The sequence below is a fragment of the Salmo salar genome, chromosome ssa18, assembly GCF_905237065.1.
Source record: "Salmo salar chromosome ssa18, Ssal_v3.1, whole genome shotgun sequence".
Lineage (NCBI taxonomy): Eukaryota > Metazoa > Chordata > Actinopteri > Salmoniformes > Salmonidae > Salmo > Salmo salar.
Genome location: NC_059459.1, coordinates 26797983 through 26806509, shown reverse-complemented (window position 1 = coordinate 26806509; position 8527 = coordinate 26797983). Strand labels below are relative to the sequence as shown.

Here is an 8527-nt window from a genome sequence, read left to right as displayed (position 1 = left end):
GGATGTTCTAATAGGCACTTTAGTATTGCCAGCCTAATCTCAGGAGTTGATAGGCTTTAAGTCATAAACAGCACTGTGAAGCAAGCATTGCTAAGAGCTGCTGACAAACGCAGTTAAGTTTGAATGAATGCTTACGAGTCTGCTGCCGCCTACCACCGCTCAGTCATACTGCTCTATCAAATCATAGACTTAATTATAATATATTAAACACAGAAATACGAGCCGTTTGTCATTAATATGGTCAAATCCGGAAACTATCATTTCGAAAACAAAACGTTTTTCCTGTCAGTGAAATACGGAACCGTTCTGTATTTTATCTAACGGGTGGCATCCCTAAGTCTAAATATTCCTGTTACATTGCCCAACCTTCAATGTTATGTCATAATTACGTAAAATTCTGGCAAATTAGTTCGCAACGAGCCAGGCGGCCCAAAGTGTTGCATATACCCTGACTCTGCGTGCAATGAACGCAAGAGAAGTGACACAATTTCCCTAGTGAATATTGCCTGCTAACATGATTTTCTTTTAACTAAATATGCAGCATTAAAAAAATAAACTTCTGTGTATTGATTTTAAGAAAGGCATTGATGTTTACGGTTAGGTACATTGGCGCAACATATGTGCTTTTTTCGCAAATGCGCTTTTGTTAAATAATCCCCCGTTTGGCGAAGTAGGCTGTGATTCGATGATAAATTAACAGGCACCGCATTGATTATATGCAACGCAGGACAAGAGAGTTAACCTAGTAATATCATCAACCATGTGTAGTTAACTAGTGATTATGTGAAGCTTGATTGTTTTTTATAAGATAAGTTTAATGCTAGTTAGCAACTTACCTTGGCTCCTTGCTGGTCAGCCAAGGTGGTCAGATGGTCAGCCTGCCACGCAGTTTCCTCGTGGAATGCAATCGGCATCCAAAAATGCTGATTACCGGCTGTTATGAAAACTTGAAATCGGCCCTGCCGATTAAAATCGGTCGACCTCTGATCGTGATATGTATCGTTATCAGGATATGAAATTACCTATATCGAGATATGAGATTTTGGCCATATCACCAAGCCCTAACTGTCTGTGTGTGTAACGTGAAATAATGCTGTTAAATTCAGCTTTGTGACGATAATTCCGAGGCACATGATAGTCCAGGCAGGAAAGAACACTGATACTACTGACACACACGCGTCATTACTGTACTGAAGCTCTTCAACTCGCCTTTCATATGCATTTAGGACTAATAGGAAACATGATGCCATTTTTTTTATACCAGGATACTCAACACGAACAGCTCACAACACTACAAAAATACATTCTTTATGCTTGATCACTTTTGATAAATGTATCCTAATTTCTATGGCACTGCCTATAACTAACTATAAGTTAAGCATAATTATATGAAATCTAAGTGTCAAAAATTATGTCCAGCTAAGGGTTCCAGCTATGCATTTGGTTTGTTAACTTGCTAGATGTCAAGATCAAAGTTCTTGGTTACAGCAGAGACATTCAATCCCGTCCTGGAGCAAGATCCCTGTTGCCTAAATTATTTTGTACAAGGAAAAAAAATATATATATATATTTTTAAATAGCACCCCTTGTGTGCACTTCCGGTGTTGTGCCGAAAATCTCCCCCTGACAGAATTCTCCCCCCCTTCGCGGTCTTCATTTCTACAACTTGCTTGCTAGTTGAGATTTCTGCTCTTCACTCCGTTGTCAGTTTAGCCTACATTTCACTGATGTTACTAGCAGAAAGCAATTATGTCTGCAGTTTTTGGTTTGGCTATTTCTTTCAAGTGTATGTGGCGGTTCTTGCTTGTATGGCGACCTGGGCGAACCCCCTCTTCAGCGCCCGCGTCCTCGCCGCACCCGGGGCCGCCCTGTGCTGCCCCGGCCACATGCAGCCCTGCCAATGTCTCCCGTACCTAAATCCTCAACTGATTTGTATTAGTCTATAAATAAATCTCTTCGCCAAAATTCGTCATCATATTCGACGAGTATTTTTTTAAGTGTTTTTTTTTATTTCACCTTTATTTAACCAAGTAGGCCAGTTGAGAACAAGTTGTCATTTACAACTGCGACCTGGCCAAGATAAAGCAAAGCAGTGCGACAAAAACAACAGAGTTACACATGGAATAAACAAACGTACAGTCAATAACACAATAGAAAAAAAATCCATTTACAGTGTGTGCAAATGAGGTAAGATTAGGGAGGTAAGGCAATAAATAGGCCGTAGTGGCAAAGTAAATTACAATTTAGCAATAAAACACTGGAGTGATAGATGAATGTGCAAGTAGAGATACTGGTGTGCAAAGGAGCAAAGAAATAAACAACAATATGTGGATGAAGTTGTTGGATGGGCTACTTACAGATGGGCTATGTACAGGTGCAATGATCTGTGAGCTGCTCTGACAGCAGTGCTTAAAGCTAGTGAGGGAGATATGAGTCTCCAGCTTCAGTGATTTTTGCAGTTCGATCCAGTCATTGGCAGCAGAGAACTGGAAGGAAAGGCGGCCAAAGGAGGAATTGGCTTTAGGGGTGACCAGTGGAATATCTGGAAGAAAAAGAAACGCACACCTATTTAGGCGAGGTGCTGGCTAGCGGAGTAGAAAACTTGAAAATAAGGGATGCAAAAATGTAATATCCAACGTTTCAACAGCCAAGCTGTCTTCATCAGGGTATGATCAAACACTGCGAGATGACTTGTTTATATAGTGTCAAAAGACACACAGGTGTCTGTAATCATGGCCAAGTGTGGCCTAATATCATTGGTTAATTCTCAAATATAAAAATGGCATACAAAGAACAGCATACAAAAAAAAACTCATGGATAGCATACGATCATAGATTAATTTTAGACTACACAAGCTTACAAACAATTACAATAGCAAAGTCACAATAATCACAAGAATGGCTTAAGATCAAAGTCTATGTTGAGACCGAAGGGTGCAAGGGTCATTAAGTTAAAGATCCAGGCAGCCTCTCATTTTAACAATAAATGATCAAGGTCACCACCTCTCCTAGGGAGGGTGACATGTTCGATGCCAATATAACGCAGAGACGAAATCGAATGGTTTGCTTCCAAAAGTGGGCCGCAACTGGGTAAGTCAAGTTTTTGCACCTAATGGTGCTACGATGCTCTGAGATACGTACTTTTAATTCATGCTTTGTTTTACCCACATATTTTTTACCACAAGGACAAGTTATAAGATAAATAACTGCCTTAGTGGAGCACGTAATAACACTAGAGGTCAACCAATTAATCGGAATGGCCGATTAATTAGGGCCGATTTCAAGTTTTCATAACAATCGGAAATCGGTATTTTTGGACGCCGATTTGGCCAACTTTTTAATATATATATATATATATATATATATTTTTTACACCTTTATTTAACTAGGCAAGTCAGTTAAGAACACATTCTTATTTTGAATGACGGCCTAGGAACGGTGGGTTAACTGCCTTGTTCAGAATGACAGATTTTTACCTTGTCAGCTCAGGGATTCAATCTTGCAACCTTACGGTTAACTAGTCCAACGCTCTAACCACCTGCTTTACATTGCACTCCACGAGGAGCCTGCCTGTTACGCGAATGCAGTAAGAAGCCATGGTAAGTTGCCAGTTAGTATTAAACTTATCTTATAAAAAACAATCAATCATAATCACTAGTTAACTACACATGGTTGATGATATTACTAGTTTATCTAGCCTGTCCTGCGTGCATATAATCGCTTATGTACACGTTGCTCCAACCATAAACATCAATGCCTTTCTTAAAATCAATACACAAGTATATATTTTTAAACCTGCATATTTAGTTAATATTGCCTGCTAACATGAATTTCTTTTAACTAGGGAAAATGTGTCACTTCTCTTGCAACAGAGTCAGGGTATATGCAGCAGTTTGGGTCGCCTGGCTAGTTGCGAACTGTGAAGACTATTTCTTCCTAACAAAGACAGCCGACTTCGCCAAACGGGGGATGATTTAACAAAAGCGCATTTGCGAAAAAGCACAATCGTTGCACGACAGTACCTAACCATAAACATCAATGCCTTTCTTAAAATCAATACACAGAAGTATATATTTTTAAACCTGCATATTTACCTAAAAGAAATCCAGGTTAGCAGGCAATATTAACCAGGTGAAATTGTGTCATTTCTCTTGCGTTCATTGCACGCAGAGTCAGGGTATATGCAACAGTTTGGGCCGCCTGGCTCGTTGCGAACTAATTTGCCAGAATTTTACGTAATTATGACATAACATTGAAGGTTGTGCAATGTAACAGGAATATTTAGACTTAGGGATGCCACCCGTTAGATAAAATACGGAACGGTTCCGTATTTCACCGAAAAGAAAAACGTTTTGTTTTCGAGATGATAGTTTCCAGATTCAACCATATTAATGACCTAAGGCTCGTATTTCTGTGTGTTATAATTAAGTCTATGATTTGATAGAGCAGTCTGACTGAGCGGTGGTAGGCAGCAGCAGGCTCATAAGCATTCATTCAAACAGAACTTTTGTGCGTTTTGCCAGCAGCTCTTCGCTGTGCTTCAAGCATTGCGCTGTTTATGACTTCAAGCCTATCAACTCCCAAGATTAGGCTGGTGTAACCGATGTGAAATGGCTAGCTAGTTAGCGGGTGCGCGTTAATAGCGTTTCAAACGTCACTCGCTCTGAGACTTGGAGTAGTTGTTCCCCTTGCTCTGCATGGGTAACGCTGCTTCGAGGGTGGCTGTTGTCGATGTGTTCCTGGTTCGAGCCCAGGTAGGAGCGAGGAGAGGGACCGAAGCTATACTGTTACACTGGCAATACTAAAGTGCCTATAAGAACATCCAATAGTCAAAGGTATATGAAATACAAATTGTATAGAGAGAAATAGACATATAATAACTACAACCTAAAACTTCTTACCTGGGAATATTGAAGACTCATGTTAAAAGGAACCACCAGCTTTCATATGTTCTCATGTTCTGAGCAAGGAACTTAAACGTTAGCCTTCTTACATGGCACATATTGCACTTTTACTTTCTTCTCCAACACTTTGTTTTTGCATTATTTAAACCAAATTGAACATGTTTCATTATTTATTTGAGGCTAAATTGATTTTATTGATGTATTATATTAAATTAAAATAAGTGTTCATTCAGTATTGTTGTAATTGTCATTATTACAAATAAATCAAAAAAATATACAAAAAAAATAATTAAAATTAAAATTAAAAAAATTTAAATAAAAATTAAAAAAATTGGCAGATTAATCAGCATCGGCTTTTTTTGGTCCTCCAATAATCGGTATCGGCGTTGAAAAATCATAAGCGGTCGCCCTCTAATTGAAATCCTCAATTATCGTGGATTTATCAGTGGTGACACTGTTTCCTAGCCTCAGTGCAATAGGCAGCTGGGAGGAGATGCTCTAATTCTCCATGGACATTAGTGTCCAATAACTTTTTGGAGTTTGTGCTAGAGGATACAAATTTCTGTTTGAAAAAGCTAGCCTTTGCTTTCCTAACTGCCTGTGTATATTGGTTCCTAACTTCCCTGAAAAGTTGCATATCGCTGGGGCTATTCGATGCAAATGCAGTACGCCACAGGATGTTTTTGTGGTCTGGAGTGAACCAAGGGCTATACCTGTTCCTGGTTCCAAATTTTTTGAACGGGGCATGCTTATTTAAGATGGTGAGGAAAGCACTTAAAGAATATCCATGCATCCTCTACTGACGGAACAAGGTCAATATCCTTCCAGCATACCCGGGCCAGGTCGATTATAAAGGCCTGCTCGCTATAGTGTTTTAGAGAGCGTTTGACTATGATGAGGGGTGGTCATTTGACTGCAGACCCATTATGGACGCAGGCAATGATCGCTGAGATCCTGGTTGAAGGCAGCAGGTGTATTTAGAGGGCAGGTTGGTCAGGATGATATCTATGAGGGTGCCCGTGTTTACAGATTTGGGGTTGTACCTGGTAGGTTCATTGATCATTTGTGTGAGATTGAGGGCATCTAGCTTAGATTGTAGGACGGCCGGGGTGTTAAGCATATCCCAGTTTAGGTCACCCAACAATACGAACTCTGAAGACAGATGGGGGAGAATCAATTCACATATGGTGTCCAGGGCACAGCTGGGAGCTGAAGGTGGTCTATAACAAGCGGCAACAGTGAGAGACTTGTTTCTGGAAAGGTGGATTTTTAAAAGTAGAAGCTCGAATTGTTTGGGCAGAGTGTGCTGAAGCAGTGAATAAAACAAATTTAGGGAGGCGGCTTCTAATGTCAACATGCATGAAACCAAGGCTTTTACGGTTACAGAAGTCAACAAATGAGAGCGTCTTGGGAATGGGAGTGGAGCAAGGCGCTGCAGGGCCTGGATTAAGCTCTACATCACCAGAAAAACAGAGGAGGAGTAGGATAAGGGTACAGCTAAAGTCTATAAGAACTGGTCATCTAGTGCGTTCGGAATAAAGAGTAAAAGGAGCAGGTTTCTGGGCGCGGAAGAATAGATTCAAGGCATCATGTACATGTAGGATGTGAATACAGTGGAGGTAAACCTAGGCATTGAGTGACGATGGGAGAGGTTTTGTCTCTGGAGACTCCATTTAAGCAAGGTGAGGTCACCGCATGTGTGGGAGGTGGAACAAAAAGGCTAGATAAGAAATATTGAGAAGGGCTGGAGGCTCTACAGTGAAATAAGACAATAATCACTAACCAAAAAAGCAATGAACAAGGCATATTGACATTAGGGAAAGGGATGCGAGCTGGAGACACGGCGATTCAGTGTGAAAGGATAATAATTCAGCCATAGATGTTCCGAAATGTTTATTACTTGCCAACATTTTACTCCCTCTTCTATGTTTAATATAACACACATACAGTTGAAGTCGGAAGCTTACATACACCTTAGCAAAATACATTTAAACTCAGTTTTTCACAATTGCTGACATTTAATCCTAGTAAAAACTGCCTGTTTTAGGTCAGTTAGGATCACCACTTTATTTTAAGAATGTGAAATGTCAGAATAATAGTAGCGAGGAGGACTTATTTCAGCTTTTATTTCTTTCATCACTTTCCCTGTGGGTCAGAAGTTTACATACACTCAATTAGTATTTGGTAGCATTGCCTTTAAATTGTTTAACTTGGGTCAAATGTTTTGGGTAGCCTACCACAAGCTTCCCACAATAAGTTGGGTGAATTTTGGCCCATTCCTGACAGAGCTGTTGTAACTGAGTCAGGTTTGTAGGCCTCCTTGCTCGCACACGCTTTGTCAGTTCTGCCCACAAATTTTCTATAGGATTGAGGTCAGAGCTTTGTGATGGCCACTCCAATACCTTGACTTTGTTGTCCTTAAGCCATTTTGCCACAACTTTGGAAGTTTGCTTGGGGTCATTGGCCACTTGGAAGACCCATTTGCGACCAAGCTTTAACTTCCTGACTGATGTCTTGAGATGTTGCTTCAATATATCCACATAATTTTCCTTCCTCAAGATACCATCTATTTGGTGAAGTGCACCAGTCCCTTCTGCAGCAAAGCACCCCCAACAACATGATGCTGCCACCCCCGTGCTTACCGGTTGGGATGGTGTTCTTTGGCTTGCAGGCCTCCCCCTTTTTCCTCCAAACATAACAGTCATTATGCCCAAACAGTTATATTTTTGTTTCATCAGACTAGAGGACGTGTCTCCAAAAAGTATGATCTTTGTCCCCATGTGCAGTTGCAAACCGTAGTCTGTTTTTTTTATGGCGGTTTTGGAACAGTGGCTTCTTCCTTGCTAAGCGGCCTTTCAGGTTATGTCGATATAGTACTCGTTTTACTGTGGATATAGATACTTTTGTACCCTTTTCCTCCAGCATCTTCAGAAGGGCCTTTGCTGTTGTTCTGGGATTGATTTGCACTTCTTGCACCAAAGTACGTTCATCTCTAGGAGACAGAACGCGTCTCCTTCCTGAGCGTTATGACAGCTGCGTGGTCCCATGGTGTTTATACTTGTGTACTAATGTTTGTACAGATGAACGTGGTACCTTCAGGCGTTTGGAAATTGCTCCAAAGGATGAACCAGACTTGTGGAGGTCTACAATTTTTTTTCTGAGGTCTTGGCTGATTTATTTTGATTTTCCCATGCTGTCAAGCAAAGAGGCACTGAATTTGAAAGTAGGCCTTAAAACACATCCACAGGTACACAGACTCAAATTATGTCAATTAGCCTATCAGAAGCTTCTAAAGCCATGACATAATTTTCTGGAATTTTCCAAGCTGTTTAAAGGCACAGTCAACTTAGTGTATGTAAACTTCTGACCCACTGGAATTGTGATACAGTGAATAAGTGAAATAATCTGTCTGTAAACAATTGTTGGAAAAATTACTTGTGTCATGCAAAGTAGATGTCCTAACCAACTTGCCAAAACTATAGTTTGTTAACAAGAAATTTGTGGAGTGATTGAAAAACGAGTTTTAATGACTCCAACCTAAGTGTATGTAAACTTCCGACTTCAACTGTACATTAATTATTCATTTTGGTTGCCTATCCTGACGTAAAGTTTGTTCTATAGAA

At 40.3% G+C, this 8527-nt stretch overlaps 1 protein-coding gene across 5 annotated transcripts in view; it reads right to left on the bottom strand.

The window, feature by feature from the left end:
• Positions 1 to 8527, bottom strand: part of slc29a1a (solute carrier family 29 member 1a) — a 90149-nt gene that overhangs the window by 25980 nt on the left and 55642 nt on the right. For 2 of the 5 annotated variants that reach the window (XM_014154839.2, XM_014154841.2), the window contains exon 2: positions 2358 to 2542. The exons of the other annotated variants lie outside the window; for them this stretch is intronic. The gene's annotated coding sequence lies outside the window, so the exon portion shown is untranslated. The remainder of the gene's footprint in view (positions 1 to 2357; positions 2543 to 8527) is intronic. 5 annotated transcript variants of the gene reach the window in all.